Genomic DNA, 25,341 nt, shown 5'->3' with positions numbered 1-25,341 from the left:
GAATTCCGCATGTAGGATCTCAATTGGGTGTTTGTCCCATTTTGCAAAATCTTGTTGTGTTAGTGGTCCCCAGACCTCACTGCCATAGAGTGCAATTGGTTCAATTACTGATTTGAAAATTTTGAGCCAAATGCTAATTGGGATTTCTATTTGGATGATTTTTTGATGGCATAGAAAGCCCTTCTTGCTTTCTCTTTCAGTTCATTCACAGCCAGTTTGAAGTTTCCTGTAGAACTGATTTTTAAGCCCAAGTATGTGTAGTGAGTGGTTTGTTCAATTTTGGTTGTTCCTACTGTGAAATTTATTGTGGGTCCATGTTGTTTGGATCTTTGCTGGAACACAAGGACTTTGGTTTTTTGGGGATTTATTGTCAGGGCCCAAGTCTGGCAGTACGACTCCAGCAGGTCCAGGTTCTGCTGTAGACCCTCCTTAGTTGGTGACAGCAGAACCAGGTCGTCGGCATAGAGGAGGAATTTAACCTTGGATTCATATAGGGTGAGGCCGGGTGCTGTAGATTGTTCAAGTAGTTTTGCCAATCCATTAATGTAAATATTAAAGAGTGTCGGTGAGATTGGCGAGCCCTGCGTCACCCCCCCGCCCCTGTGGGAAGTATTTTGTTTGTTTGTCTCCAATTTTAACTGCACATTTATTGTTTGTATACATTGATTTAATTACATCATATGTTTTCCCTCCTACCCCGCTTTCGATAAGTTTCAGGAATAAACCGTCATGCCAGATGGAGTCGAAAGCCTTCTGGAAATCTACAAAGTATGCGTAGATTTTGCTTTTGTTATGGTGAACGTGTTTGTCAATTAGGGTCTGTAGGGTGAAGATATGATCGGATGTTCTATAGTTTGGCAGGAATCCAATTTGGCTTTTACTCAAGACATTGTGCTCTTCAAGGAAGTTTATAAGTCTTTTGTTTATGATGCTACAGAATACCTTCCCCAGGTTACTGTTTACACAGATGCCTCGATAGTTGTTTGGGTCGATTTTGTCCCCACTTTTGTATATGGGTGTTATGAGTCCTTTGTTCCAGATGTCAGGGAAATAACCGACACTCAGAACCAAGTTGAAGAGTTTTAGGATAGCCAGTTTCAGTTTGTCGTCTGCGTGTTTAATCATCTCGTTTAGTATGCCGTCTGTCCCGCAAGCTTTTCCTGGTCGCAGGTCCTTGAGTTTTTCAAGAAGTTCTTTTTCTGTTATTATGGCGTCTAGCGGGTTTTGGTTATCTTTTATGGCCATTTCAAGCTTTTCAAGTTTTTTGCGTATTTGGTGTTGCTCTGGTCCTAGTGTGTTTTTCTGGTATAATTTTTCAAAGTGGTTTACCCATGTGTCCCCATTTTGAATGGACAAATCGTCGTGTTGTTTTTTGTGTAGTGTTTTCAAGTTGTCCCAGAAACAATTCGACTCAATGGATTCCTCCATGGAGCTGAGTGTATTCTTAATAAATTGCTCTTTTTTGGTCCTGAGTGTGTTTCTGTATTGTGTTAGCGTCTGACAATAAGTAAGGCGTAATTCCTCGTTTCTGGATGTCTGTGTTTTGGTTTGATAGTTTTCTAAGTTTTTTCCTCATGTTATGGCAATCATGGTCAAACCATTTTTCATAGTTTTTTGTTTTGGGTTTGTTCTTGCGAGCTTTCAAGTTTGCATTTGTTGCCAAATTATCAAAATATTGTTTAGTTTACTAACTGCCCGGTTTACGCCTTCTTTATTGTGAGTGTATATGTTATCCAGAAAGGTGTCTAAGAGAGCTTGAGTTGATGCATTGCTAATTGTTTTCTGGTATTTTTCCGTGTCGTTTTTGGCCCATCTGTACGATTTTTTGGTCTCCCCCCCTCACCCTCTCCACCCCCCTCACCCTCTCCCCCCCTCACCCTCTCCCCCCCTCACCCTCTCCCCCCCCTCACCCTCTCCCCCCCTCACCCTCTCCCCCCCCTCACCCTCTCCCCCCCCCACCCTCTCCCCCCCCTCACCCTCTCCCCCCCCTCACCCTCTCCCCCCCCTCACCCTCTCCCCCCCTCACCCTCTCCCCCCCCTCACCCTCTCCCCCCCCTCACCCTCTCCCCCCCCTCACCCTCTCCCCCCCCTCACCCTCTCCCCCCCCTCACCCTCTCCCCCCCCTCACCCTCTCCCCCCCCCCCCCCACCCTCTCCCCCCCCCACCCTCTCCCCCCCCCCCACCCTCTCCCCCCCCCCCCCACCCTCTCTCCCTCCCTCTCTCTCTCTCTCTCCCCCCACCCTCTCTCGCGTTATGATCTGAAATGGCTCCAAACACAACCCGGAAATGTTAGTTACTGTTTCGAGTAAAGACCCTTCCTCACAACTGAAAGATGTTTTATATGAAGGGGGCGGTGTGAGGCCATGGAAGGTTTTGAACACGAGGATGAGAATTTTAAAACTGAGGTGTTGCCGGACCAGGAACCAGTGTAGGTCAGTGAGCACAGAGGGTGTGATGGGTGAATGGGACTCGGTGCGAGTTAGGACACGGGCAGCCAAGTTTTGGATGATCAGGAAATGGTTAAAGCGGAGAAATGATATGCCAAGGAGATAAAAGGAGGTGTAATAGAAATCAAAGATAGACTTGCCATAGAGGGAGTGCAGCGAAGGTTCACCAGACTGATTCCTGGGATGGCAGGACTGTCGTATGAGGAGAGATTGAGTCGACTCGGCCTGTATTCACTAGAGTTTAGAAGAATGAGAGGGGATCTCATTGAAACGTATAAAATTCTGACCGGGCTAGACAGACTGGATGCAGGGAGGATGTTTCCCCTGGCTGGGGGGGAGGGTCTAGAACGAGGGGTCACAGTCTCAGGATACGGGGTAGGACATTTAGGACTGAGATGAGGAGAAATTTCTTCACCCAGAGGGTGGTGAACCAGTGGAATTCTCTACCACAGAAGGCTGTGGAGGCCAAGTCACTGAATATATTTAAGAAGGAGATAGATTTCCAGACACACAAGGCATCAAGGGGTATGTGGAGAGAGCGGGAATATGGTATTGATAGAGGATCAGCCATGATCATATTGAATAGCGGAGCAGGCTCGAAGGGCCGAATGGCCGACTCCTGCTCCTATTTTTCTGTTTCTATACCAGATAGAAGGAACGTCCACTCCGTTCTCCCACTTAATGACACTGGCTACACTTCAAATAGTACTTCATTGGCTGTAAAGCGCTTTGGGACATCCTGCGGTCAAGAAAGGTGCTGGAGAAATGCAAATCTTCCTTTTTCTTCTTTTAAGATCCTTCTTTGGTGCTGCGAGGGGCTATTGCCACCTGTACCCCAGCAAGGGTCGGCATCGTCCGGAGAGGAACATTTGGGGAGGGGTGTTGGGAGTATACTTGATTTTTGTGCAGTCACCACCATTCTGAGCCCCTCTCCATTCCAATCTGTCAGCTGAAAACCAACAACAACAACTTGCATTTATATAGCACATTTAATGTAGTACAGCGCCCCGAGGCCCTTCACAAGAGCGATTATCAGACATTTGACACTGAGACCAAGACATGAGGACCAAAATGTATTAAGGAGGGTCTTCAAGGAGGAGAGAGAGGTTTAGGGAGGGAATTCCAGAGCTCGGGGCCCAGGCAGCTGAAGGCACGGCCGCCAGTGGTGGGGCGAAGGAAGTCGGGGGATGCTCAAGAGGCCGGAATTGGAGGAATGCGGAGATCTCGGAGGGTTGTAGGGCTGGACGTGGTTGGAGATTGAGAGGGCGAGGCCTAGGTCAACATTCCTCCCTCAACCAAATCAGATTAACTCGCCATTTCACCTCATTGCCTTTTATGGATTCCTGTTCTCAAAATGGCTGCCCTATTTGCCAGAATACCAAAAGCCACTGCACTGCAAAGTAGCTGATGTAGCTGCAGCGCTTTGGGATGTTTGAGAGACACGATAAGCTGCTATAGAAAATGCAAGTCTAACATAACTGAGTAAAACATTTATCTCGATTTAACTGGGGTGGAATTTTTTTCCCACCACATAGCACAGGAATTGTCATGGTTTGAACTTCATTTTAATCTGTGATCATTTAAACATTTTATTTAAAATTGTTTATCGAGAGACACATTATCAAACAGGTGGTTAAAAAGCAAATGAAAGGCGCTTGCAACAAAGTGCACCACTGGCAATATGTTTAGCTCACTAGAACCACAGGAATGTGATGTTCATATTTAATGGGCATAATCTTGGCTCAAGTAAACGCAACAAGTGGTGCAATACCAAACGTCAGAGGTTCAATCGCTGGTCTGTGCCAAGTTGTCTAACTTCAGTCGAGGCTGGAGCTGAGGGCTTTAAATTTGGTCTCCTCAGCCCCTGGACCACAAGGAACTAAGGCGGGGCGGAAAGGGCAGGAAAGTCATCCAGGGTTTCTGTATCTGAACATTAAGCAATGACTCCTGTTGGCAGATGCATTCATGTGTCGGCCGTGGCTCAGTGGGCAGCACGCTCGCCTCGGAGTCGGAAGGTTGTGGGTTCAAGTCCCACTCCAGAGGCTGGAGCGCAAAATCTAGGCTGACACTCCCAGTGCAGTACCGAGGGAGCGCTGCACTGTTGGAGGTGTCGTCTTTCAGATGAGACGTTAAACCGAGGCCCCGTCTGCTCTCCCAGGTGGATGTAAAAGATCCCACGGCCACTATTTTGAAGAAGAGCAGGGGAGTTCTCCCCAGTGTCCTGGGGCCAATATTTATCCCTCAATCAACATCACTAAAACAGATTATCGGGTCATTATCATGTTGCTGTTTGTGGGAGCTTGCTGTGCACAAATTGGCTGCCGCGTTTCCTACATTACAACAGTGGCTACACTCCAAAAGTGCTTCATTGGCTGTAAAGTGCTTTGCGACGTCCTGAGGCCGTGAAAGGGGTTGTATAAATCAAAGTCTTTTGTTCTTATTGATGTCAGGAGAGAATAGGATTGGACTTGTCTTGGACATCCTCCACTTTGGAATAGTCTACTCATTATCTCGGCACATACATGAAGAATGGCGGTTTGAGTGAGGTACTCAAGCTTTGCAAATGACGATGGAACTGGGTCAATGCCTTCAAGGAGGTGGGTGAGGGAAGAAAATTTAAGCACAAAATGAAATTGCTAAACACCAAGGAGACTGTTTTTGAAAAAAAAAATCAATCAATTTCCTCGCTGAGTTATAATTAGAGGTTTTGCGTGATTGTACCTCTGCACTCCAGCCATAATCCCACACCCTGCCTGGTTTAGGATTATCCCAAAGGAGGTCATTTGGCCCATCGAGTCCGTGCCGGCTCTCTGTCGAGCAATCCAGTCAGTCCCACTCCCCCGCTCTGTCCCTGTAGCCCTGCAAGTTTATTTCCCTCGAGTGCCTCTCCAGTCTCCCCTTGAAAACATCGAGTGTCTCCGCTTCCACCACTTCCGTCGGCAGCGAGTTCCAGGTCCTCGCCACTCGCTGCGTAAAAAAAGTTTTTCCTTACATTTCCCCCCCCCCCCCCCTCCGTATCTCTTGCCCAAAACCTTAAATCCGTGTCCCCTAGTACTTGGACCATCAACTAGTGGTGTAGGGAAGTCAATGAAGGAGACTTGCTTTCTGCTATGGGGGAAGTGGCCAGCCCCCTTTGCTCAGCATCCCCACTCTAAGTGCTGTTCATTCATGATGCACGGTTGGAATTCTGGCCCAGATCCAGATTCACAGCCACTTGTGACACAAGCCACAGCTCCCAACAAACTGATCAGGTGTGTTTCTCCCCTTGAGACAGCAGCCGGGGACTGATTTTATTTAAAAAACCGAAGTGCGTAGGTTGCAGAAGACAGGAACAGAATCTTGCAACAGAAACACAGAATGCTGGTAACACTCAGCAGGTCAGGCAGCATCTGTGGAGAGACACATACAGAGTTAACGATTCAGGCCAATGGCTTTTTCATCAGAACTAGATCCACCCATAGAAGCTTGCACCCTGAATGAGACGATGTGTGTGGGGGGGGTGGGTGACTTTCTGCAAGGATCATTAATGCTGAATTTATTGGACTAGACCTTTCTCCAGTGCTTGAGCACAATGCAACAGCACATTACCGAGACATTAAAAGCCCTTTTAGTAAAAAAAAAGTTATCTCCACACTCCTACATAGAAGAGGTGGGTCACAGCAGTTTCAAGGAGGCCCAAACTAGCTGGTCAATCATTGGCAGCCATGCCTTCATCCTCCTTTACAGATCCCTCCAGGGCCCTCGGCTCCCCCTCCCGATCGCTGTAACTTCCTCCAGCCCTACAACCCTCTGAGATCTCTGCGCTCCTCCAATTCTGCCCTCTTGCGTGTCCCCGATTTTTAATCACTCCACCATTGGCGGCCGTGCCTTCAGCTGCCTGGGCCCTGAGCTCTGGAATTCCCTCCCTAAACCTCTCCGCCTCTCTCTCCTCCTTTAAGACGCTCCTTAAAACCGACCTCTTGGACCAAGCTTTTGGTCACCTGCCCTAATATCTCCTTATGTGGCTCGGTGTCAAATTTTTGTCTTGTAACACTGCGAAGCGCCTTGTTTTAAAGGCACTACATAAACGCAAGTAGTTGTTGTTGTTATAGTCCCCGGGAGAAGGTGGCTCTCTTGGGCTGGATCTGCAGAGAAGGAGTATTGGGTTCACGGGTCTAGAGAGAAGGGAGTATTGGGTTCACTGGTCTAGAGAGAAGGGAGTATTGGGTTCACGGGTCTAGAGAGAAGGGAGTATTGGGTTCACGGGTCTAGAGAGAAGGGAGTATTGGGTTCACGGGTCTAGAGAGAAGGGAGTATTGGGTTCACGGGTTTAGAGAGAAGGGAGTATTGGGTTCACGGGTCTAGAGAGAAGGGAGTATTGGGTTCACGGGTCTAGAGAGAAGGGAGTATTGGGTTCACGGGTCTAGAGAGAAGGGAGTATTGGGTTCACGGCACTAGAGAGAAGGGAGTATTGGGTGTACAAAGCTCTATAATTAGCTGACTTGAGAATGGTTCTGAATACCAATCTAGTTTGAGGTGTGCTGTTGGTTTGCCTTGTGTACAGAACAGTGGGAGGATTGAGTAACTATCCATGGTATCATCTTACCAGTCGTGTCTGCTGCTATAAAGGGCTAGTTTACAAATGTACTGTAAAAGGTCACCGTGCAACAGCAATCCTGACACCACAGTATATTTTAATCAACATTATTACTGTGATGCAATCTCATGAGTTGAAAACATCTTTCCTGCGCCCCTCTCGTTCATTGCAACTCTCCAAAAAGCCAACAGATTGTTAATTCCATGGAACAAGTCACACTGGCGAAACCCTCCTGCTTTCAAAATCGCAAGACCCACCCACCCGGCAACGGTTTGAGCGATGAGTGGGAACATGTGCATTTTTATTGAGCTGTATCTTTCGTTTAAGCATTGAGGGTAAACCTTCAGGAATTTGTGTGTGCGCGCAGTTAGAGCAGGGCGTGAATCTAATGGGACTGCAGTTAGCATGAGACACTCTTGGGGGGGGAACTAACATAGTTAAAAAAATACCCAACATCTCATCAACTCGCACCTTCTGGTTTAAAAGGTGTGACCAGTGGCAACTGGGAGGGCTGTGGGTTCGAATCAGCCAATCTTCCTGACTGCCATCAGCTGACTAGGTCGCGATTTTTTTGCACGAGATATTCTCTCTGGTTTAACACCACTCCCATAAGTGACCCTCCTGTTTACAAGCTTGTTTTTTTTTTTTAAAAAGTACATGGATTTGCCAGTGGAATAATACAATTCACTGAGAGGAGGAAAGGTTTTTTTTTAAACTGTATGGACAGACTGGAGAAGCTGGGGTCGTTCTCCTGCGAGCAGAGAAGGCTAAGAGGAGATTTGATCGAGGTGTTTAAAATCATGAATTTAGATAGTGAATAAAGAAAAACGGTTTCCAATGGCTGACGGGTCGATAACCAGAGGGCAAGATTGAAGGTAATTGGCAACAGAACCAGAGGCGACATGAGGAATCTTTTTTTACGCAGTGAGTGGTTAGGATTTGGAATGCACTTCCTGATAGGGCGGTGGAGGCAGATTCAATAGTAGCCTTCAAAAGGGAATTGGATAAATACTAGGAGAAAAAATTGCAGGGATCTGGGGAAAGAGCAGGGGAGTGGGACTGACTGGATTGCTCTTCGAAAGAGCCGGCGCAGACTCGATGGGCCGAATGGCCTCCTTCTGTGCTATGATTCTATTTTGAAGTGTCTTGCACTTTTTTTCTCCCCTTTACTGGCCTTCCTGTTTCATGCTGTGACGTTGGTCCACTGGTGCTCTTTCCCACCTGCCACCTTGCCCAGTTGGCCATGGCTGAGTCTTGGCAGGCAGACTTGTCCCCCCTCTCTAGTTAGAGGCACTGAGCTAGCTAGCAACCAAACTGGTTGCTGCTTTCAGCTACACCCTCCTCCTAGTTGTTCCAACTACTGTATCTCTTTGTAATGTACCTAAATTGTAAAAAACAAACAACCACTGATCTATATATCCCTACCCTGCTTCTCCTCACAGCACAGAACTGGCTGCTGGTGCATGCAATTCTGGCACACAACACTTGTGTGTGTGTGTGTGTGTGTGTGTGTGTGTGTGTGTGTCAGAAAATGAAGTAAATTATTATGTCGCGGTCAGCTTATTTGTGCAACAAATTATTGGCCCTAATATTGTCACGGATAAACTGCACCCGAGCACAGTGCAAATAACGTGTATTTAAAAAAAGACTTGCATTTCACGACCAGCGGACGTCTCAAAGCGCTTTAAGCCAATGAAGTACTTTTTGAAATGTAGTCACTGTTGTAATGTAGGAAATGCGGCAGCCAATTTGCAGCTCCCACAAACAGCAATGTGATAATGACCAGATCGTCTGTTTTAAGTCATGTTGATTGAGGGATAAATATTGGCCAGATAACTCCCCTGCTCTTCGAAATAGTATTTTCTTTATTCGCTTACGGGATGTGGGCGTCGCTGGCAAAGCCCAGCATTTATTGCCCATCCCTAGTTGCCCTCGAAGGTGGTGGTGAGCCACCTTCTTGAACCGCTGCAGTCCGTGTGGTGAAGGTGCTCCCACAGTGCTGTTGGGGAGGGAGTTCCAGGATTTTGACCCAGCGACGACGATCGGCCGACATACTTCCAAGTCAGGTCGGTGTGTGTGACTTGGAGGGGAACTTGGAGGTGGTGGTGTTCCCATGTGCCAAGGGATCTTTTACGTCCACCCGAGAGTGCAGACGGGGCCTCGGTTTAATGTCTCATCCGAAAGATGGCTCCTGCGGCAGTGCGGCACTCCCTCAGCACTGCGCTGGGAGTGTCAGCCTAGTTTTATGTGCTCAAGTCTCTGGAGTGGGACTTGAACCCACGACCTTCTGACTCGGAGGCGAGGGTGCTGCCCACTGAGCCACAGCCGACACTTGGACAATGAGAGCAATAACTGCCATCCTTGCCAGCACTGCTCACGTACCAAGAACAAATGATTAATAAAAAAAAAATCAGATTAGATGCTGTAGGTAAAAGGAAAATTGTGATTATATCAGAATGTGCTAACTTTTTCTTCCTCTTCTCTAGTGGCGCCTGAGGGTACAAGTCCAAGGTAAGCAGTTATGAACTTTACATAAAACCTGCACGTTATTCTGTTAATAGTAGAATCTTACAGCATAGAAGGCGGCCATTCGGCCTGTAGCTCTGGCTATTGGTGACTAGCCTATGTGGTAGTTTTCAAACTCTTCCCTGTGGGGCAGGTCCCTGCAAATTGCCCAATTCCACTTTGAAATTTTGCGTTATGCAATTCACGCGTGTATCGTTCTGTGAACAAACCCCTGAATATAAAAACTGAATTCACGCTTTACGTTGAGATTGGCTGAGGCAGTGGAAGGAAAAGTATATAATCTCACGACTGTGTTTTAAAGGGTTGTTTATGCAGTTTGTTAAAACGTAAAATCTCTCTCTCTTTGTTTTAGTTTACCAGATTGAAGGATGAACTCCTACAAGAGTTTCCCGATGAACTGGAAATAGTAAGTGGACGCTAACTGCAAGTTAGCAGAAAAAAGCTTCCAGCCTTTAGATCACTTGGCATGATCTAGGGTTGTGTTTAAAAAGAAATGGTTTTTATTAAAAAATGTAAACACCAGTAATGTCACTTGGCTTTCAGTAAGTCACGCTGCCCAAAGGTAACCTGACCAAGCTTATGGACATCTGCCCTCGTATCTCCTTATGTGACTCGGTGTCAAATTTTGTTTGTAAACGCTCCTGTGAAGTGCCTTTGTTCTAATGAAACTAAATCCAGCTTCTCCAACTTGTCCTTGTAGCTAAGATCCCCCATCCCCGGAACCGTTCTGGTCAATCTCCTCTGCACCCTCTCCAGGGCCTTCACATCCTACGTGAAAGGCGCTATATAAATGCAAGTTGCTGTAAAGATTGACCAACCCTGACTAAAAAGAAGAAAAAAAAAGAAAGACTAATACAAAAGCAAAATACTGTGGATGCTGGAAATCTGAAATTAAAAAGAAAAAATGCTGGAAATACTCAGCCGGTCAAGCAGCATCTGTGGAGAGAGAGAAACAAGAGTGAATGTTTCAGGTCGAGGACCCTTCGTCATTTCCAGCATTTTCTCTCTCTCATTTCAACTCTTGACTACTTGGGTTCAGCATGGACCAAAGCACTGGAACCAAGGTGTTGCATGGAGTATTTAATCATCTCTGTACAGAGTCATAGACACAGAGAAGAGGGAATGGGCTATGAGAGATGACGGTAAGAAGGGGGAGCTCTTTGAGGTATATGAAGTATTCAATAATTAACACATTCCACAATATTATTTTCATATAGAGAAGTTATGCTGAATTTATAAAGCGCTGGTTAGGCCACAACTGGAGTATTGCGTCCAGTTCTGGTCACCACACTTTAGGAAGGATGTGAAGGCCATTGAGAGGGTGCAGAGGAGATTTACCAGAATGGTTCCGGAGATGGGGGATCAAGTTGGAGAAGCTGGATTTGGTTTCATTAGAGCAAAGGAGGTTGAGGAGTGATTTGATAGAGGTGTACAAGATTATGACGGGTTTGGATAGGCTAGACAGGGAAAGTTGATGGTACAAGGACTAGGGGACACAGATTTAAGGTTTTGGGCAAGACAGAGGGGATGTGAGGAAAAACTTTTTTACGCAGCAAGTGGTGAAGACCTGGAACTCGCTGCCGACGGAAGTGGTGGAGGCGGAGACACTCGATGTTTTCAAGGGGAGACTGGATAGGCACTTGAGGGAAATAAACTTGCAGGGCTACGGGGATAGAGCGGGGGAATGGGACTGACTGGATTGCTCTACAGAGAGCCGGCACGGACTCGATGGGCTGAATGGCCTCCTTCTGTGCCGTTATGACTAATTCCTCTTATTCCACTGACTTTTGAAAAGTAAATTTTGAAGTGATCTTTATATTTTTTTAAAAATTCTCCAAGGGTGATGCACATTTGTAGTAATAGACTAGATAGGGCAGTGGAATTATTGGACACTAGGGAGTTCAAGCTACAGTTACATGGGCTGGGTGACATAGTATTATTCCCTGGAATTTAGAGGGTTAAGAGGTGATTTGATCGACGTTTTCAAGATGTTATGGGGAACAGATTGGATTGAGAGAAAATATTTCTGCTGGTTGGGGCGTCTAGGACTAGGGGGCATTGTCTAAAAATTAGAGCCAGACCTTTCAGGAGTGAAGTTAGGAAACACTTCTACACACAGGGTGGTAGAAGTCTGGAACTCTCCTCTGCAAACGGCAATTGATGCTGGGTCAATTGTTAATTTAAATCTGAGATTATTGTTAATCAAAAGTATTAAGAGATATGAGACAAAGGTGGTTATATGGAGTTAGGTCACAGATTAGCAATGATCTCACTGAATGGCGGAATGGGCTCAAGGGGCTAAATGGCCTCCTCCTGTTCCTAATAGAGGAATGGCTTTTTAAAAAAATCATCCTTCATGTTTCATTCTTTATAATGGTTTATAATGGCTTTTATATACAAATTATCTTTACTGCCAAGCACAACTGTATATTGAAAACTAGCAAGTATATATAATGAGTGTATAGAACATATAAATATTCCTCCATCTATTGCCATGGAGCTTTTAAAACAAATATATAATCTAATGAAACAAGTGCCTTGCACACTACGACCCATTCTGGTTTGACCAGTTTTGACATTTTCAAGACGGAGATTGACGTATTTGCTGGGTAAGGGGATCAAAGGATGGAGTTGAGGCACAGATCAGCCATGATTTGATTGACTGGCTCAATGTGCTGATTGGCCTACTCCTTTTCTTGTGTTCCCGTTGTTGATGTATTGAGCTAAATTTCCTTTCTTTTTCAGACTGGGAAAGCAGTTCCTGGAAACTCTGGCTGTTTTGAGGTTCAGATAAAGGGTTCAGCTAAACTTCTGCATTCTAAAGTGGTTAGTGACGATTATATGCATTGTATATGTTTTCTTAAAACTGTGAATTAGGGGCTCTCCAATGGCTTAGTTGGGGGGGGTAAGCAAGCTCCCTGTGTAGTTTTTCAAACCTGATTAGTTAACTGAAATTAGTTGGGGTGCTGCATTTGGTCTCCATTCACCTGAAGGTAGTAAGGGCTGAAATACGCCAGGGTTCCTGTCCCGGCTGGAAGGCAGATAAGGTGTCTTGGACGTTGCATGAGTGTAGGATCAGGCTCTGCGGTGATGCCTTCCACAGTCTTGTTGCTTGCCTTGCTCACTTGAGGCTTGTGCATGAAGAAAGGACACTGGCAAGGTACTACAGGAAACTCTCTCTTAATCGGCACCTAAATACCCAGAAACCTCTGTTAACCGGCAAAATGCAGGAGTAGGTTCAGGTAAGTTTTACTTCATATTAGTGGCCGTTCCTGGATCTGTGGCCGTGCAACCGGGGTTCGTGCACTTGTTGCTAAGCAACAGGGACGCTTGGTCTGTGGCCGGAGTTCCTGCACATGTTGCTAAGCAACAGGGAAGCCTGGATTTGTTGCTGTGTACGGAGCTCTCGTACCTTTTAAACTATACCTCTCTGTAATCCGGACTTTTTGACAAACCGACACCACGCCAGTCCCGTCGGTGCCGGATAATAGAGTTTCCTGTAGATGGCAACCAGTGGTAATAGAAACCATACCCCAATTAATCACTGTCTTGAGGGTAGGACCTGCAATTACTATTCAATTTAACCACCCTTCAAGCTATGACCCGTTGACATTAAAGGGTAGTCTTTCTGGGGGGGTTAAAAACTGTCAAAGATGGGGCAATGACATTTTGCACAAGTGATGCACTGTGGTCATGTTTTCAAAGTAAACTTGAGAACTGTTTTGGAGTTACTGAGCCCAGCATTGGGAGGGAGACTTAACTTTTTGCATGCAAATTGGGCACTCTTGCTCAGTTGACTCAATAACTATGTAGAATTTAAATAAAGGAAACTACGATGGTCTGAGGCGCGAGTTGGGTAGGATTGATTGGGGAATGTCACTCAAAGGGTTGACGGTGGATAGGCAATGGCAAACATTCAAAGACCGCATGGATGAACTACAGAAGTTGTTCATCCCAGTTTGGGATAAGAATAAAACAAAAAGGGTGACTCGACCGTGGCTAACAAGGGAAATTAGGGATAGCATAAGATCCAAGGAGAGGGCATATAAATTGGCCAGGAAAAGCAGTAACCCTGAGGATTGGGAGCAGTTTAGGATTCAACAAAGGAGGACAAAGGGATTAATTAAGAAGGGGAAAATAGAATATGAAAGTAAGCTTGCAGGGAACATAAAAACTGACTAAGAGCTTTTATAGATATGTGAAGAGAAAAAGATTAGTGAAATCAAGTGTAGGTCCCTTGCAGTCAGAAGCAGGGGAAGTTATAATGGGGAACAAAGAAATGGCAGACCATTAAATGCATATTTTGGTTCTGTCTTCACAAAGGAGGACACAAATAACCTCCCAGAGATGTTGGAGAACATAGGGTCTGATGAGAGGGAGGAACTGAAAGAAATCAGTATTTGTAGGGAAATGGTGTTAGGGAAATTGACGGGATTGAAGGCCGATAAATCCCCAGGGCCTGATAATCTACATCCTAGGGTACTTAAGGAGGTGGCCCTAGAAATAGTAGATGCATTGCTGGTCATCTTCCAGAACTCGATGGACTCTGGAACAGTACCCATGGATTGGAGGGTAGCTAATGTTACCCCACTATTCAAAAAGTATAGAGAAAGTGGGGAATTACAGACCGGTAAGCCTGACATCGGTAGTGGGGAAAATGCTAGAGTCCATTATAAAGGATGTAATAGCTGAGCACTTGGAAAACAGTGACCGGATCGGACAAAGTCAACATGGATTTACAAAAGGTAAATCGTGCTTGACTAATCTACTGGAATTTTTTGAGGATGTAACTGGGAAAATAGATAAGGGAGAACCAGTAGATGTGGTGTATTTGGACTTTTAAAAGGCTTTCGATAAGGTCCCGCATAAGAGATTAGCGTGTAAAGTTAAGGCACATGGGATTGGGGGCACGGTATTGACTTGGATAGAGAACTGGTTGGCGGACAGAAAGCAGAGAGTAGGAATTAACGGGTCTTTTTCCGAGTGGCAGGCAGTGACTAGTGGGGTACCGCAGGGATCGGTCCTTGGACCCCAGCTATTCACAATATATATTAATGATCTAGACGAGGGAACTAGATGTAATATCTCCAAGTTTGCAGATGACACAAAGCTGGGTGGGCGTGTGTGCTGCGAGGAGGATACCGAGAAACTCCAGGATGATTTGGACAGGTTTGGTGATTGGGCAGAAGCGTGGCAGATGCAATATAACGTGGATAAATGCGAGGTTATCCACTTTGGTGTCAAAAACAGAAAGGCAGACTATTATCTGAATGGCAATAGATTGGGAGAAGGGGAAGTGCAACGAGACCTGGGTGTCCTTGTGCACCAGTCGCCGAAGGTAAGCATGCAGGTGCAGCAGGCGGTGAAGAAGGCAAATGGTATGTTGGCCTTCATAGCGAAAGGGTTTGAGTACAGGAGCAAGGATGTCCTGCTGCAGTTGTATAGGGCCTTGGTGAGACCACACCTTGAGTACTGTGTGCAGTTTTGGTCGCTTTATCTGAGGAAGGATGTTCTTGCCATGGAAGGAGTTCAGCGAAGATTCACAAGGCTGATCCCTGGGATGGCAGGAATGACGTATGAGGAGAGATTGGGTCGATTGGGCTTATACTCGCTGGCGTTTAGAAGAATGAGAGGGGATCTCATCGAAACGTATAAAATTCTGACAGGTCTGGACAAACTAGATGCAGGTAGAATGTTCCCGATGGTCGGAGAGTCCAGAACCAGGGGTCATAGCCTAAGGATAAGGGGTAAGCCATTTAGGACAGAGATGAGGAAGAATTTCTTCACCCAGAGAGTGGTGAACCTGTGGAATTCTCTACCACAGAAGGCGGTCGAGGCCAAGTCTTTAAATATATTCAAGAAGGAGTTAGATATATTTCTTGGAGCTAAAGGTATCAAGGGATATGGGGAGAAAGCAGGGACAGGGTACTGAGTTTGGATGATCAGCCATGATCTCATCGAATGGCGGAGCAGGCTCGAGGGGCCGAATGGCCGACTCCTGCTCCTATCTTCTATATTTCCATGTACCAGAAAAGGCCACCGCATTCCATCTGACTTGTCCCAGTTTCTAGGAAGCACCATATAGGCAGCAGGCACAGAAGGAGGCCATCTGGCCCATCATGTTTGTGCCAAATGGGTCCTCTATAGAACAAAAGTTCCCTACGCTCTGCCTCAATCACTTCAGATGAGCACCTGCTACTTCAATAAGGTCTGGTATAGCATAGTGGTTATGTTACTGGACTAGCAATCCAGCGAATATCTGGTCAAATCTCACCATGGCAGTTTGAGAATCTGAATTCATTTTTCCCCCCAAAAATTTGTAACTTAAGAGCTTGGTTGAAGTGACCATGAAGCTTGTTATAAAAACCCAAACTGGTTCACTAATGTCCTTTTTAGGGAAGGAACTCTACCGTCCTTGCCCTGTCTGGGCCTATACGTGACTCCAGTCCCACAGCACTTTAGAGAATAGAACAGGAGCACAGCATGAAGCCCAGATGGTCACAGCTACACAGCATAAGATGCACAACTAAAACTGCATCTGCCTAGAAGGCAAAACACTTCACTCAGATGATTACAAATCTGCTCTCTGGGAGTGAAACTATGTCCTTTGCGGTCTGGAAACGGGCCTTATTTTTTCCTGACTGACTAAGCACAAACCAGCCCTTCCAAGAGAGATAAAATTGCAGCCCACAAAAGGTGTTCTTACCAGTCAATTATTCAAATAAGGATAAATGTGCTGCTTCTATGGGAAAGCTGCATCCCTAGATAGATACTCAGTAAATATGCTTGGTGCTGACATTGGGCAAATCAGCTGTCCCTATATAATAGCAGTCAGCTATTATGTTTGTATTTCTATCTGTCTGTCTTTGCCCGCTCTAGTCATAGAATTACATGGAGATTAACATAGAAACAGGCCATTCAACTCAACCAGCTCGTGTTGATGTTTATCCTCCACACAAGCAATCGTCCTAATCTCGTGCTCATCCTGTTTCCCGTTCCCTTTCTCTCCCCCCTTTCCTTCAATTACCGATATAACTAATTGTATTAAGTCTATTATTATAGAAACATAGAAGATAGGAGCAGGAGTAGGCCATTCGGCCCTTCAAGCCTGCTCCGCCATTCAACGAGATCATGGCTGATCATCCAAACCCTAGCACCCGGTCCCTACACCGACAGCCATCCCACCCAAGCCCTATCCCCGTAACCCTGTAACCCCGTGTATTTAATCCCCCCTAACACTAAGGGCCAATTTTTATCATGGCCAATCAACCTAACCCGCACATCTTTGGACTGTGGGAGGAAACCGGAGCACCCGGAGGAAACCCACGCAAACACGGGGAGAATGTGCAAACTCCACACACAGTCACCCGAGGCCGGATTTGAACCCGGGTCCCTGGCGCTGTGAGGCAACAGTGCTAACCACTATGCCACCGTGCTGCCCTTATAATTCTAGATTGGGTGTTCCAGGAGACTGGAACAAACAGCTTGAAAGGGAAATAAGTGTTCAAGTTCAACTAAACAGGAGTACACTAATAATAGTTGCAAACCTGTACCCTTTTCTCACCCTTCCAACCCCTGCCCCCATTTAATGAACCTTTTTTTTTTTACAATAAAATGGTTTAAAAAAATAATCAGTTACCTTTTTCTCACTTCCCATTTAATTTTTTAATATTCTAATGTATAGTGAGGGCTGACGTTTTGAGACCTGGCTGGGAAAAGTTGCTGAGCCTGTCCTACACTAACATCTAAAGATAATCACTAATCCAGGATGCTTCAGTTTTAACACTCTAATTTAATAATTGCATTACTCCCTGTTGGGCCAAGTAATTCATGAGTGAGTTTTGCACTCAACATGTTTTCATTCAAAAGTCTATAGAAATAAAAAGTTTCCTAAATCTAATTGTTTGTTACTCCTGATTTTTAAAACTTGTCCTGCTAGTCTTTTTTCCTGGGCACACTTCTTCATCCTCGGAAGCCCATATAAAGATCACAGCTGCTGCCCTTTTAGAAAGAGGTACTTCTGCACAAAAGGAGAGCCCTGAGTTAGAATTATCATGACGCCAGTGGATTGACCTTGTCCTTCTACCTTCTACAATACTATGCTAAAGTATCTCTACAAATTCCCAAACCAATGGGTAGCATTGGTTGTCTCAATCAAAAAGACCCTCATGAAGACAAACATAGAAGATAGGAGCAGGAGTAGGCCATTCGGCCCCTCGAGCCTGCTCTGCCATTCAATGAGATCATGGCTGATCATCCAAACTCAGTACCCTGTCCCTGCCTTCACCCCATATCCCTTGATCCCTTTAGCCTTAAGAAATATATCTAATTTCTTCATCTGTTGGGGGAGGATTCAATTAGAATGCAGCACTGCTAGAAATATTCTTGTTGGAAGTTCAGGGTTTATTGCTTTTATAAGCCAAGAAGACTAGGAACATACGTGTTCCATTTGCATTATTTTGTGGCGATAAAGAAATGAGAGGTATAGAAGAGCTGAATCTGCAAAATGTGTTAAAAGGGGCTTTTTCTCTCTCTCTCCAATTAATGACTTGGGCTAAATGATCTCCTCCTAAAGTTATTGCAGCGACTTAAGACCCAAGGTGGGTATCAAACTTCATAAATATATTACGAGTAAGAGGATAACTAAAGAAAGGGTAGGGCCTATTAGAGATCATGAGGGTAATCTGTGTGGAGGCGGGAGACGTCGGTAGGGTTCTTAATGAATACTTTGCATCTGTTTTCACAAAGGAGGGGCGAAGCAGACATTGCTATCGGGGGAGGAGTGTGAAATATTAGATGAAATAAACATAGTGAGAGAGGAAGTATTAAAGGGTTTAGCAGCTTTAAAAGTGGATAAATCCCCAGGCCTGGATGAAATGTATCCCAGGCTGTTAAGCGAAGCAAAAGAGGAAATAGCAGAGGCCCTGACCATCATTTTCCAATCCTCTCTGGCTTCAGGTGTGGTGCTAGGGGACTGGAGGACTGCTAATGTGGTACGCTTGTTTAAAAAGGGAGAAAAGGATAGACCGAGTAATTACAGGCCAGTCAGCCTAACCTCAGTGGTGGGAAAATTATTGGAAAGAATTCTGAAGGACAGGGTGAATCTTCATTTAGAAAGACAGAGATTAATCCAGGATAGTCAGCACGGATTTGTTAAGGGAAGGTCATGTCTGACAAACTTGATTGAATTTTTTGAGGAGGTAACAAGGAGGGTAGATGAGGGTAGTGCGTTTGCTGTAGTGTGTATATATGGATTTTAGCAAGGCTTTTGATAAGGTTCCACATGGCAGACTGGTCATGAAGTTAAAAGCCCATGGGATCCAGGGCAAAGTGTCAAGTTGGATTCAAACCTGGCTCGGAGACAGGAAGCAGAGGGTAATGGTTGATGGGTGTTTTTGTGACTGGAAGGCTGTTTCCAGTGGGGTTCCGCGGGGCTCAGTACTAGGTCCCTTGCTTTTTGTGATATATGTCAATGATCTAGACTTGAATATAGGGGGTATGATTAAGAAGTTTGCAGATGATACTAAAATCGGCTGTGTGGTTGATACTGAAAAAGGAAGCTGTAGACTGCAGGAAGATATCAATAAATTGGTCAGGTGGGCAGAATAGTGGCAAATGGAATTCAATCTGGAGATGTGTGAGGTAATGCATTTGGGGAGGGCTAACAAGGAAAGGGAATACACATTAAATGGTAGGACACTGAGTAGTGTAGAGGAACAAAGAGACCTTGGAGTGCATGTTCACAGATCCCTGAAGGTAGCAGGCCAGGTAGATAAGGTGGTTAAGAAGGCATACGGAATGCTTGCCTTTATTAGCCGTGGCATAGAATACAAGAGCAGGGGGGTTATGCTTCAACTGTATAAAACACTAGTTAGGCCTCAGCTAGAGTACTGCGTGCAGTTCTGGTCACATTACAGGAAAGATGTGATTGCACTAGAGAGGGTACAGAGGAAATTTACAAGGATGTTGCTGGGAGTAGAGGATCTTAGCTACGAGGAAAGACTGGAGGCTGACAGGAGACCTTAATTGAGGTGTATAAAATTGTGAGGGGCATAGATAAAGTGGATAGAAAGGACCTATTTCCCTTAGAGAGGTCAAAAACCAGGGGGTACAGATTTAAAGTAATTGGTGGAAGGTTTAGAGGGGAAATGTCTTCACCCAGAGGGTTGTGGGGGTCTGGAACTCACTGCCTGAAAGGGTGGTAGAGGCAGGAACCCTCACCACATTTAAAAAGTACTTGGATGTGCACTTGGGATGCTCTAACCTGCAGGGCTACGGACCAAGAGCTGGGAAGTGGGATTAGGCTGGATAGCTCTTTGTTGGCTGGCGTGGACACGATGGGCCGAAATGGCCTCCTTCCGTGCTGTAACTTTCTGATTCTACCAACGTAGTTGACTCTTAAACTGCCTTCTGAAGTGGCCTAGTAAGCTGCTCAGTTGTATTAAAAACTTAGCAAGAAGGTGGCCCACCACCACCTTCTCAAGGGGCAACTAGGAATGGGCAATAAATGCCAGCGACGCCCACATCCCGAGAATGAATATTTAAAAAAAACCATTGCCACTCAGTTTCCGAGCCATCTTGATGGCCTCGTGAGTTGGTTACTTTTTGTACTAAAATATAGAGAGTAACTTGCACCCACTAGGACTTCAGGCCAGTAGAGAGAGTCTGGAATAGATTTCAACTGAGGTCCCAGAAGTGAGAGGACAATGCACCAATCTTGTTTACCACCCAGTTCCCCCTTGAAACTGAAGGGACATTAATGGTAAGAATTCCTACTTCTAATTTTTTTTGTACAGATTAGATTTTTTCCATCGGATAAGTAGTTTGACCTACTGATTTTTCTGCACATTCAGCATTGCAGTTTTAAAGTTCTGGGGGGAAAAATTCTGTTTCTTTGCGCCTCCAGTTAGCGCCGGCGTTAATGGGTCGCAAAGCAACTAGCACCCGGGCGCTGCAATGTTTGCGCCACTCGCAAAATTGACCAGACATTTTGCGGCGGCGTTAAACGCTACTGCCACAATCTCCTGCGCCTGATTGTGACGTCAGTCGATCGTGCAATGCCCTGGACTGGTTATTGAGTGGCGCCCCTGGCCTTTCCGCCTGCCGCTAGCAACGACAGGCTGAGGGGAACGTTTTGCAGTCGGGAAGGGACTGGGTGACCGCTTCCTGCCTTTTTTTGTCGGTGACATTTTTGCACCACGCATTCTGAGAGAGACGGAGAGATTCAACGCTGTGTAAAGGAGTTTTGGGTACTGAGCAGCACTTTGCAGGTTCATTTTGATTTGACCTTCCTTGCATCAATTTAGAAGAGACTATGGGGGCTGCACTCTGAGCTCTTTCCCTGGGCGCCTCCATTGTTCTTTCCAGCAGATGTGATGTACAGGTCTCTCCAGGCTGAGATTCAAGGCTGCAATGAGCAGGGTGTGGATGGAGAGCAAGATCGACCCTCCCCTTTAAGAACTGGCCGGCGCCAGTGTGTCTGTGTTCCATTGCTGACTGACATCACATGAGCTTCACTAGCGCTGAGGTAGCGCCTCGCTCCTCGGCGTTAGCGCCTTAAGAGAGGTGTGTAGCGCCTGATTTAGCTCTCCAATCAACTCCAGGGGCAATATAGGCCAAGTTTGCAGTCAGAGGCGATAATTAGCACCAGGCGCTAAACTTTGCGCCCAGCCGATAATTGCACCCCAAACAGGGCGATACTGGATTTCTTCCCCCGATCTTTAACCTTTCAACAAGGATTGTGAGGAAAGTTCAAGTTTCAGAACTCTCTAGTTAAAACTTTTTTTTTTTTGCCTGACTCTCTGTCTTTGATCTCCCAGTATCTCAAGATATGTTTTACCATTAAAGACTATGCCTGTCCGATAACCAGATCACTCGCTCTCTTCTCAAACAGAATGGAGATGGCCATGTTGACAATAACAGCAAGGTGCAGAAGATAATTGAAGGAATCAAAGCAGCCCTTGGACAGTAACACAATGTAGAAGCTGTAATTATATCTGAGGTGAGATATTAATTTTAAAATTATGCCTAGTGGGTAAATGATGCACCATCAATAACTCCAGAAGACTAAGAGTTAAACTTATAACAAGTAGGCTTTTATTAACAAAAGAATACGAGCATGCCTCTGCTGGTAGACCGATCCTTAAAGCCAGGGGGACTGGAGGTCAATCACCTTTATACCTGGGCTTAGGGGTGGAGCCAGGGGCGGAGCCAGCTGAGGCATGCCCAGACATGTTCTGTACAGGCAGATTAGTGGTTTACCACAGTAAATGCACCATGTGATGTGGTAGTGAGTCATGCAGACCTGGGAAGTCTCAAGTTTTGTTACCAACTATAGTGAGTTAACTATAACACTCCTGTGCTCGCTCACCTACATTGGCTCCCAATGCCACAATTTTAAAATTCTTATCCTTGTTTTCAAATCCGTCCATGGCCTCGCCCCCTCCCTATCTCTAACCTCTTGCAACACTCCCGAGATCTCTGCTCCTCCAATTCTGGCCTCCTTGAGCATCCCCGATTTTAATCGCTCCACCATTGGCGGCCGTGCCTTCAGCTGCCTGGGCCCCGAGCTCTGGAATTCCCTCCCTAAACCTCTCCGCCTTGCTCTCCTCTTTTAAGACATTCCTTACAACCTACCTCTTTGACGAAGTTTTTGGTCGCCTGTCCTAACATCTCTTTATGTGGCTCAGTGTGAAATGTAGTTTGGTAATGCTCCTGGGGACAACTTACTATATTAAAGGTGCAATAGAAATGCAGGTTGTTGTTAACTGACTGCAACCAGGACAAGAGTAAAGACCCCCTAAAGTGTGTCTGAGCTAAAAGAGGAAACCTCAGCTAGTTCTTCCACTCCTCATCATGATCCAGCTAGGATATCTCTGTGGTGAATAGCCTGTTGACACTCAGTGAGGTATGCATGTGATAAAGAGACACATAATATGTAAAGCAATTCAGCTAACCCCCTAATGCTGTCACTTTCAGTTGATCTGTGCAGAACAATGCATTTAAAGTTCTTTCAGAATTTGGTGATGAAGCTCGAGTATATATGTGCTTTTACGATTTTGACTCTTGCTGATCTCTTAATACATTCCTTCAAGCGAGAGCTGGACCTGTTTCTGGCTGGGGTGGACATCAGCTCTTACAAAAGGTTGATACTTCATGGAATTCAGGGCCATAGTGATCGCCTAGATGGGTCGGAGAGGAATTCCCCAGATTCTCCCCCTCCCGAATTGGCCTGGATTTTCACATTTTCCCCGGAGATCACATGGTTTCGGGTGGAGTGTATATATCTTGATGTGCAATTGTGGGACAGTCTGAATGGACTAGAGGGTCTTTACCTGTCCATCATTGATTGCATGTTCGTAAAAGAAAATCTGCTCCGCGTCGCCTGTCTTCAAAATAGCTGCGGAGTGTCCACAATCCTGTTCCCTATTAAGATTTCTGGTTAAATTCCAAAAAGATGAATTGACACTTTTGGAATGCCGCAGTAAATTATTAACGTTAGTTAGTATACAGTTATACCATCTGCAGTAACTGTTACTAAATTAGAGTATAAATTTCTACTCTTAAGGGAGGTTCTCGCTTGTCGGGTTAAAGTGTTATACGATGTACAAGTCATGAGATTGGCCGTCTATCCATGCATGCATGTGTAGCTCGACATATGCTTGAAGGACAATTTATTGCTCTGTAACTCCTCACTAATGTTTAACTGCTTGTGTTTTTTTTAAATTCTAGTTAAACGTGCGTTTGCTTTGTTCACCTCGGCCGAACACTTAATGACGGAGATGGCTGAAACGTCTTCAAAGGGCGTGGCTGTTCCCCGATGTCTACGTGGGACGTTGCAGTGACCAAAGTCACCTGGGGTTTGACTTGTGAATTTTCAGCCTACGAGTGTTTTTCGTTTTTCTTTTCCACCTGCTTCACCTTGGGTTGTTCCTTTTTTATTTCTTCCTGCAGTGGTATGTTGCAAGATTAAGTTTTATACATGACAACAGTCAAAACTTTATACTTTTGGAATTGGAAAGGAATAGTTATCCATTTTGCAGCCTGCAGTACATTTTATTTTTTGTAATGCTTGGCTGTAATTGGGACTGTCTGATCCAGTCTGCAAGCTTGCACACAAACACGAGAGCTCTGCGTCTGGCTGCTTTTAAAATCTAGCCTACCCCCACACTTAAATCAGTTCTGTGCAAGTTTTATTAACTCTCCACTTTGTAAACCTAGTTTGACATTACATTGTCAACTCCTAGCAGTGTGACACCATCACCTCTCACGCTCCTCTCAAGTCAGTTGTGGGACTGAAATGTGGAAGTGCAGTGCAACTTCTACATCGCTGCAAAGTGGAAAAAGGCTTCACAGCAACACTAAAGTTGCAGTATAAACACACCCGCAAGGTTCTCTTGTTTAGAGCAGCTCTGCAGTGTGATGGCATAAATATATGCCAAACAAAGAGGAAAAGTGAACCAACAATAAAAGTGCACGGTTTAGCTAAAACACCAAGCCCGTCGGGCTGGAAATGGATGCACCCAATATACGGCAAGACAAATTTAGGCCGGTTTGCACTTTGACCTTGCTGCCGTTTCACCTCAATCAACTGGCTGTTTCGGTCCAAGCCACTAGATTATTCAGTTCACAGGATACGACAGCAACACCTTACTGCCACTGCTTGACGGTGAGGCCTGGAACACACGCAGGGTTGCTTTCTAAAGTCACTTGGTGTTTTTGAAGAGCTCCAACTTATTTTGATTTCTGGGTGATTTTTAAAGGAATTGTATAATGCTGCTTATCTGTACAATAAAAATTCTCCCACCGTTTTGGTTACGGAACAACTAGAGGTTACATTTTACCAACCTCAATCTTGTATTGGATTGCAATAAAGAAAACCGTTGATGGCTTGTCCTTTTTTATTTGTTGTTGATGAATCAGTTTGCTCACTAGTGCAATGCTCCTGTTGGTTTTTGTATTTCTTGTAATCAAGCCAGGTTACAACTATAGCAGAATCCTTTCTATACAGACCTTCTAATGTAAAATATTCATCTCCTCCCTTCAACATTTATCCCATGCGCCGGCCCGTCTTTGCTGTGCACGCTGATCCTCTTGAATGCCTTCGCCCATAGAGCACAGCGGATGTGTGTTTGGAGAAGAGACTTGCTTTGTCGCCAGCCGTGGCTCAGTGGGCAGCGCTCCTCGCCGCGGAGTCAGAAGGTCGTGGGTTCAAGTCCCGCTCCAGAGCCTAGAGCACAAAAATCTAGGCCGACATTCCCAGTGCAGTCTTCTGGGCGAGACGCTAAAGCGAGTCCCTGTTACTCATTCCTAGTAAATGTACATGCCCTAAAGTATGTCATTAAATTTATTAATAAGCCTCGATAAAATGTCAACCAATTGAAGAGCTTGAGCGCGGGGTCATGCCTGGCTAGCTGTGGGAGACTTGGCCTACGATCAAACAGAGTGCAAGCTCAAAGATTCTGCTTCGTGCCCACCATGAACCCCAACAGCCTTTTTTTTTTGGTAGTGACGTGGTGGAGCTCACAATACAATTCTCCATCCACTTGCTCAAAGCTTGTAATTCAGGGCCAAGTTTCCTCTTGGCACCCAGGGGAGGGGTAGCAGTGTCTGGATACCTGGCCTGTTTTCCTGTGGAAAGAACAGCAGTGGAACACTCCTTCCAAGAAAAGCTCACTGCTGGGATGCTGTTTATAGCCAAGAAAAGGAGGAGCCCTGACACATTAGTACCTTGGCAAAGGAACTTAACTGAACCTATTTTGAAAGATATGGTCGTTGCTATTGTGCTATCCT

General features: G+C 45.5%; 1 long non-coding RNA gene across 1 annotated transcript in view; it reads left to right on the top strand.

Moving 5' to 3' along the window:
- Positions 1-24,440, top strand: part of LOC147096696 (uncharacterized) — a 28,911-nt gene extending 4,471 nt beyond the window's left edge. The window contains exons 3-7 of the long non-coding RNA XR_015074535.1: positions 9,510-9,534; positions 9,902-9,955; positions 12,295-12,375; positions 21,443-21,550; positions 23,281-24,440. This is a non-coding gene — a long non-coding RNA (uncharacterized LOC147096696). The remainder of the gene's footprint in view (positions 1-9,509; positions 9,535-9,901; positions 9,956-12,294; positions 12,376-21,442; positions 21,551-23,280) is intronic.
- The last annotated feature ends 901 nt before the right edge of the window (positions 24,441-25,341 follow it).

The sequence above is a fragment of the Somniosus microcephalus genome, chromosome 34 (assembly GCF_052327205.1).
Source record: "Somniosus microcephalus isolate GS21.2 chromosome 34, FLI_Smic_1.0, whole genome shotgun sequence".
NCBI classification, from domain to species: Eukaryota; Metazoa; Chordata; class Chondrichthyes; order Squaliformes; family Somniosidae; genus Somniosus; species Somniosus microcephalus.
This window is presented reverse-complemented; position numbering and strand designations above follow the sequence as displayed.